This window comes from Ammodytes marinus (assembly GCF_949987685.1).
Source record: "Ammodytes marinus genome assembly, chromosome: 22".
In the NCBI taxonomy this organism is placed as follows: domain Eukaryota; kingdom Metazoa; phylum Chordata; class Actinopteri; order Uranoscopiformes; family Ammodytidae; genus Ammodytes; species Ammodytes marinus.
Window position 1 is genome coordinate 21,563,917 of NC_137226.1, and position 8,269 is coordinate 21,572,185.

Genomic DNA, 8,269 nt, shown 5'->3' on the forward strand with positions numbered 1-8,269 from the left:
CAGATAGAGTAGAGTATTTCCTCTCGGTGTGTCTTTTGCTGAATAATATTGTAAACCGTGATCATACATTCTAAATACTAAGTAGTGCAAAGAAATAATCCCCCTGAGAAATCCTTCATGGGTCTGATAGCTTCCCTCTTGTTTGCTCTTTGCATGCAGTGTTCACTTTAAGACTTGTTCATTTGACTGCTCACTTTTGAAAGAAAAAACAGGGAAGCACACGGTCCTTTCTTCATACCTACAACGTGTGAACATTTTAATTTCCTAATTAAGGACCTTTGGTGGCCTTGTGGGCATTAGCCTTGAAATCATAAGAGATACATGAATTAACCAACCATTTGTTGGGGAGTGAAATTTGTTTTGTATTTTGAATAACTGAGCAGAACAGGTCAAATGCAGCAGCTCCCCATCCCTTCTCCAAAGTGAGACAAAGAAACCTTTGGAAAACAGAAGATACAAGCCACTTTGCAACTGACATGTTATACTAGTAAATCCTCATGTGATTGGTTGTTTTTCGCACAGCCCATAGCAAACATGGAACCTCATAGGACAGTAAAGTAGTGGTGTGCCTACACTGAACCTGCTTGGGTGATTTCTAAGATGTCCTGTCTATTGTACTACAGGTAGAAAGGAATCAAAGTGTACCTTCCTCTCTGTGTTTGCATGTGAGGTTCATCCATTACAACTACATTGAGGTGGAGCTTGCTTTTTAAATGATCCCATCACCATTCATTTCTCCTCCTATATGGCTTGCATAATGATAACAGTCTTTCCCATTTGGGTTGGATTTAGTGTGAATAGATGTCTGCTGAAGTATGTAAACTGACCCACTGAGACCTAGTTGGTCTTAACGCCAGGTTTTAAGCTTTTAGAGACAGTACTTCAGACTGAGAGACTGATGTTTTATCTCAGTTTTTCATTTCATTAATTTATTTTATAATTTTGTATTTTATCTCAAAGAGTGATGCCGGTGCGCTCTTACAGCTATCACAGGTCGGGTCTACATCGGGGAACATACGAGCTAATTTAGTTTTAGATATGTGGATACAATGTACTACTTTAAATTGCACAAGAGCATGTCGGGCGCACATGGAGGTAGAGTGTATCCGACCCAGGACTGAATCCCACATGTGATCTGTGAAGGCAGAACCTCCAATTTATATTCCTAAATCTTACTTTAAGTCAATTGATTCTTTTCATTTGGGGATATAAAGCACATAGGATCTCAAAAGCCCATCTTCAGAAACCCAGGGAGCATGGCGGACTGGGGTTACCAAGTTTTTTACATTATTACTGGGCTGCCAATGCTAGAGTGATGGTGTATTGGCAATTTACATATGAAAAATACATTAGATCTGATCTGCCCCCTGGTTGGCAATTGAAAAAAGCTTGGCCCCAAAAATTTCTCTTACTGCCCTCCTTTTCTCTTCTCCCAGACCGCCTGCCTCCTTTAGAGGAGACCACTTTACCTTGTCCAACGGTCAGAGAATTTGGAATCAAATTAGGAAGGCCTGTGAACTATCGAGCACGACCATACATGCCCCAATCTGGCATAACCATGCCTTTCCCCCATCGTTCACAGATTCAGCATTCAGAGATTGGAGTCGGAAGGGAATAGTAACAGTTGAGGACCTTTATATAAATGGTCACGTTGCTTCATTTGATCAGCTAGTATCAAAGTTTTCACTGTCGAAAGCTCAATTCTTCAGGTATCTGCAGTTAAGGAATTATGTCAGACAGAATATACCATCCTTTGAATCTCTGCCCGCAGATGACTCATTGTCCAAAACTTTACTAGGCTCACCAGAAGCTAAAAACCTGATTTCATCTTTTGTGGGAATATATTTTTTTTGGGTGTTGTATTGTATGTGTTTACTTATTCTGTTTTTTTTGTCCATATGTATACAACTATAAAACCACTAAAATAAAAGTTAAAAAAAAAAAAAAATAAATAAAAATAATTGAACCGGTGTACCTAATAAAGTGGCCGATGAATTTATATCCTCTGTAAAAAATGTAGGGCAGTATCATTTACTCAGAGTATGGATCGACCGATATTGTTTTTTCAATGGCAGATAGCCGATATATAATGCAGATATCAAGTTTTTTTATTTATTTATTTTTGGATTAATTAAATACAACAATTTGATTAAGGACAACAAATGAGAGAGTTTATTAAATAAATGTAAAATTAAATAAATAATAAATATGCATTGCCTATTTCACTTGGCCTTCCCTGGAGCCGACTTTCTTAGAAATTGCCATAAGGGACTTATGGATTTCTTTCCAGCCGCCTGTGAACATTGAAATAGAAAATAAGGTCAAATTACAAGGTAAATATTTGTGATAAAAATAAAGAAACGCTAAGATTGCTCTACAGCAGCCACAAAGACAAGGCTTCCCGCAGTTTCATCAACTTAGTGAGAACAGATATCGGCCCGATTAATCGGTCTATCTCTAACTCAGCGTACATTGTAAATCGTTAGCCTCATAGCATAATTGCCTAAATCATATTTACTCTACTCTACTTTTACTCTACATCTACTCTACTCTACATCTACTTTACCCTACTCTATATAACCCTTAAAATATGACTTAGGCAATTATGCTATTAGACTAACGAAAAGTAGATGTAGATTATATGATTAGGCAATTATGCTATGAGGCTAATGAAATGTACTATTAATTTGATCAAAGTACCAGTTTTTCATTATTTTACTTGAGTGGCATGTCTTTAAAGTCACAGTACCATTATTGTAGTTAATATGATATAATTTCCCTAATTTTTCATTCTTATTCCAATCAGATATTTAGTTGGATGGTTTCTCATTGTAACATTAAGTGATTTTGGGTAAACAATCTGGAAACACAACATACAGTGCCTTGCAAATGTATTCATACCCCTTGACATTTTCGACATTTAGTCACGTTATAACCACACGTGATAGAACAACACACAGTGGCGCATAATTGTGAAGTGGAATGAAAATGAAGCGTGGTTTTAATTAAAAAAAACTGACAAGTGTGGCGTGCAAATGTATTCAGCCCCCTGAGTCAATGCTTTGTAGAACCACCTATCGCTGCCATTACAGCTGCAAATCTATTTGGGTAGCTCTCTACCAGCTTTGCCCATCTAGAGACTGATATATTTTGTCCATTCTTCTTTAAAAAATAGCTTGAGCTTCAGATTTAGCATCAGATTGGGTGGAGAGCATCTGTGAACAGCAATTTCCAAGTCTTTCCAGAGATTCTCAATTGTATTGAGGTCTGGACTTTGACTGGACTATTCTAACACATGACTATGCTTTGATTTAAACCATTCCATAGTAGATCTGGCTGTATTTTTAGGCTAGATGTCCCCCTGGAAGGTGAACCTCCACCCCAGTCTCAAGTCTTTTGCAGACTCTAACAGGTTTTCTGTCCTGTATTTGGATCCATCCATTTTCCCATCAACTCTAACCAGCTTCCCTGTACCTGCTGAAGAAAAGGACCCCCATAGCATGATGCAGCCACCACCATGTTTCACAGTGTTAGTTTCCGCCACACATTGCATTTTGCATTCAGGCCAAAAACTTCAAGTTTGGTCTCATCTGAATATACTGTGTCCCCCGCATGGCTTGTGGCAAGGGTTGGAGGAAGGTGCATACAGGGCAGAAAAACCTGTTAGAGTCTGCAAAAGACTTGAGACTGGGGCAGAGGTTCACCTTCCAGAAGGTTAAATACCCTAAACATACAGCCAGATCTACTATGGAATGGTTCAAAGCATAGTCATGTGTTAGAATGGCCCAGTCAAAGTCCAGACCTAAATACAATTGAGAATATCTGGAAAGACTTGAAAATTGCTGTTGACAGACGCTCTCCATCCAATCTGATGCTGAATCTGAAGCTTGAGCTATTTTGCAAAGAAGAATGGGCAAAAATATCAGTCTCTAGATGGGCAAAGCTGGCGGAGACATACCCCAATAGACTTGCAGCTGTTATTGCAGCGACAGGTGGTTCTACAACGTATTGAAAAAAAATTAAAACCATATTTCATTTTCATTCCACTTCACAATGATGCACGCACCACTTTGTGTTGGTCTATCACATGAAATCCCAGTAAAATAAATGTACGTGTGGTTTTAATGTGACAAAATGTGGAAAATTCCAAGGGGTATGAATACTTTTGCAAGGCACTATAGACATTTTATCACCATTGAAAGTTTATATTGTGAACATCCTTGCAGACATAGAGCAGCAGTATCATATGGTTTGGAGTTGTGTTTGTTTCACCTGATGAAGATAAGTCCAAAATTGGCCATTTATTCACAATGTAAATAGTACACTGTGTGTGTTACATTAAACTTTAGCGCTAAGCCTATGTTACAGGGAGGAAGGTTGTGTGCTGTGTGAGTGGGAGGTGTTGGGAGGTGATGGACTACCAAGGTCTCCTGTACACTGACCCAGAATGCTGCTATATCCTGATCTTTATTTGGTGCAAGGCATCTGGCAGTTACAAGCCACTGTTTATTTGTAATATTTGCTGTGATGTAGAACCAAATAAGTGCAAGCTCAGTTACCATCCTAAGGATACGAGGCAAGGCAAGTTTATTTATATAGCACAATTCAGAAACAAGGCCTTTCAAAGTGCTTTACTGGGGCACGATTAAAATACATAATACACATTACAAAAGCGAATGAATAGAAATAAAAAATTTAAAAGCTAATGAATAGAATTAGGACATTTAAATACAATAAAATTGCAGGATACAACCTTGAGTATGCAACACAAATCCTGTACTCGTGACTGCCTAACTGACAGTGGCTGCCATGATGCATGATAAGTCGTGTTTTGAAAACGTATGGCCGGCTGAAAAATAAATCTACTCAACAAATATATAACTGCCTTATCGATGGGCGTTGGTTTTTACTAGATGTATGTCATTTTCTTAATATGAAAAACAATTAGTAACCACTATGCGAGGTGTATGTGCTTGTTCTTGTAACTGTTAAATAAAGGGAGGTAAAAACAGAGGAAGCTCTGATGTGGAAAGTAATCTAAAGTGGTTGCTGATTGACCAGGTGCTTTGAATGCGGCCTTCTTCTACCTACAGATAAGTGCAGCACCACACCAATCTGTATCTGCTGACCTGCATCCTGTTGAGGAGGACAGAGTAAAGGCTTTCCATTCATGCATGAAAAGTCAAATGTTTGCCTGGCACAAATGTTATCTTTTAACTCCTGGAGAAGATAAGTGGTAGATGCCTGAGGTAGACCCTCTGTCACATACAATGCACTGTCCTCTTCAGCATCTAGACCAAAATGAAGGCTAGTCACATTTAGTGGTTGTTTGTTTCTTCACATTGGAAGGATGCAACTCATGGAGGGGTAATAAAAACCATGGTCCCTGGACAAAAAGGGGCCCCTTTGCCAGCTAACACACAGGGTCAAGTCTCAGCATGTATTACGAAGCGTTCATGTGGATTATTCTGGCATATCACCACATAACTGTATTTGAGCTCTGTTTTACACCATCCTTTTACGAAAGGAAACATAAATGAGAATTTCAGAGACAAAGCGTTGACCACACATCAAAACACAGCACACAGGTACACAGGCTTCTTCTGGCTCTCTGAGTCTTCAGTCAGGTGATCAAAGTCCAACTCTGAAGCCCAAGATGTTTATTGGATTCTCATGTTTCAAAAACGTGTTCATGTTACCAACAGATTTCTGCAGTGTTGATTATATTTTCACAAAATGCATAGGGAACAGTGTTAATATCGTGGCAGAGGGAAAAGTCTGAACAACAACTTTTCAACTTCTCAACATAATAAGACAAGGAGCAAGGAACTGACAGACCCAAATGGAGCAGAGCCATAACCAGGCAGACAAATCATTCTGTCTAAACACCATGGAACTAAGGTGTCCCTTCTTGTCTGAGACTGGAGAATCAGACTTGCTGTTAACATGTTAGGATGGTGGCTCCATTACTATGTGGTCAGGGGAAGCACCTTCAGCACTACAACCCATACCTCCTTCCTGTTCCCATCAACAGGCACGTACCTAAAATAGCACCTGGGTGTGTGTGTGTGTGTGTGTGTGCGTGTGTGTGTGTGTGTGTGTGTGTGTGTGTGTGTGGTTCGGAATTAACTCTAGTGAGTGTCTTTAAGGAGACTGGCTGACTGTTTAGCCCTTTAAGGTGGTTAATGAGTGCTGAGACTTAAACCCTATTTGTACAGGATTAGTGTTATAGGTAATGAGTTACCATCTCAACCTCTTTTTGGAATGTGCATTCACTCTGGTGATCACAATTTTGTGAGAAAAAGCCAGGCCCCCCCCCCCCCCCCCAAAAAAAAAATAGAAATAATGTAAGTAATAAAAAGGAATACACTGTTTTGGTCTAGATAGTTAATAACCTAATAATTGAATCAGTTCATCTGGGAGGTAATCCAAGGTTAACTGATCACGTCACGTTCACGTCCATGCACAGTGTGTATTGAGTTTATTTAAAAGTATTTCGAAATGGGGCTGCCCTCAGTTGCCCATGCACTGTGTATAGTCTACAGCCTATTTCAGCAATGTCTGTGGGAAAAAAAGATAGCTGACCAACAGAGCTCTCCTGCTTCGTTCCTCTCACTGCATTTAAATGCATTCATTATATTACAGAGAAATATGTCCCATACATAAAAGAAAAATAGCTCCAAGCCCAACCCAGAAGACCCTGCATAATATTTTGTTTTAAATTAATATTTGTATGGAAAATCCATGTGTAAATAATCCAACACAGTGTCTCCAAATAATTTTTTCACACAAATTCCTCAGATTTAGCCTCTTAATTTTCCTCTCAAAGTGCACCAGATACATACATTTCACTTTTATAAGGTAAAAAAATCTCCCGGGGGGGCATACCCCCTGACCCCCCTACGAGGATCGGGATCTCGGCTGGCTACTTTTTTCACCCAGCTGGACATTGGAGGCAATAGCGGAAGACACCGGTGGTCTGAATGATGTGGCCAGCGCTAACATTGCAGAGGACCCCCTAATCAAATTCTGCTTAGGGCCCCATGAAGGCTTGGGCCGGCTCTGGTGGTATGGAACCAGTCAAATCCGAAAGGCTGTGTGTGCTGTCGATTTCCAGCAATGCCTGTCTGCTGTATGTTAGCAGTGCATGGCATGCAGAGAAAGTAAAAGTAGAAAAAGCAAAACACTCACTAAAAAGAAGAAAAACTCAGCAATCAGCGGCGGAGCGAACAAACACGTCTGCTTTGCGGGGCGCCATCTTGCAATAAAAAAGTAGTAGTAAAAAAAGGCGCACTTTAGCTTGCACACATTAAAGTTCCTCTTCCAATGATCAGAACTTCTCTTTCATGGGTCACTCATTGGCTAATGTGATGGACCCCGTGCTCCTCTTGTGTGTAGCAGCAGGTGAAGCATCAGGCTAAGCAAACACGCAGGAAGCTTAACAGAAAGGGGCTCATTACTGTGGAACACATCCAACATGTAATGCCTTAATGTGTCATAGAGGTCTGTCTACACCCTTCCAGGACATAATGGCGCGGGGTGCATCTGAGCTTTGAGGGGGTGCACCAGTAGTAGGTTTATGTTGGCAACAGTGGCCGCTTACAGTGGCGATTTGAGAGTCTGTGGGGGCCCTAGGCATAAATTCCTAGGGGGCCCCTCCAACCAACCTTTATCACCAATGCCATTGTGTAATAAATAATAAGACCAAAACAATATACAAAAGAACAATCAAATCTTAAATAACTTCAATGTTGTCACATTGTATACATGATAAGGCCATACATACAGTATCTCACAAAAGTGAGTACACCCCTCACATTTCTTCAAATATTTCATTATATCTTTTCATGGGACAACACTGAATAAATGACACTTTGATACAATGTAAAGTAGCGTGTGTACAGCTTATATAACAGTGTAAATTTACTGTCCCCTCAAAATAACTCGACACACAGCCATTAATGTCTAAACTGCCGGTTACAAAAGTGAGTACACCCCTGAGTTAAAATGTCCAAATTGGGCCCAAAGTGTCAATATTTTGTGTGGCCACCATTATTTTCCAGCACTACCTTAACCCTCATGGGCATGGAGTTCACCAGAGCTTCACAGGTTGCCACTGGAATCCTCTTCCACTCATTCATGACAACATCATGGAGCTGGTGGATACTGGAGACCTTGCGCTCCTCCATCTCCTGTTTTCAGAAGCCCCAAAAATGCTCAATAGGGTTTAGGTCTGGGGACATGCTTGGCCAGTCCATAACCTTTACCC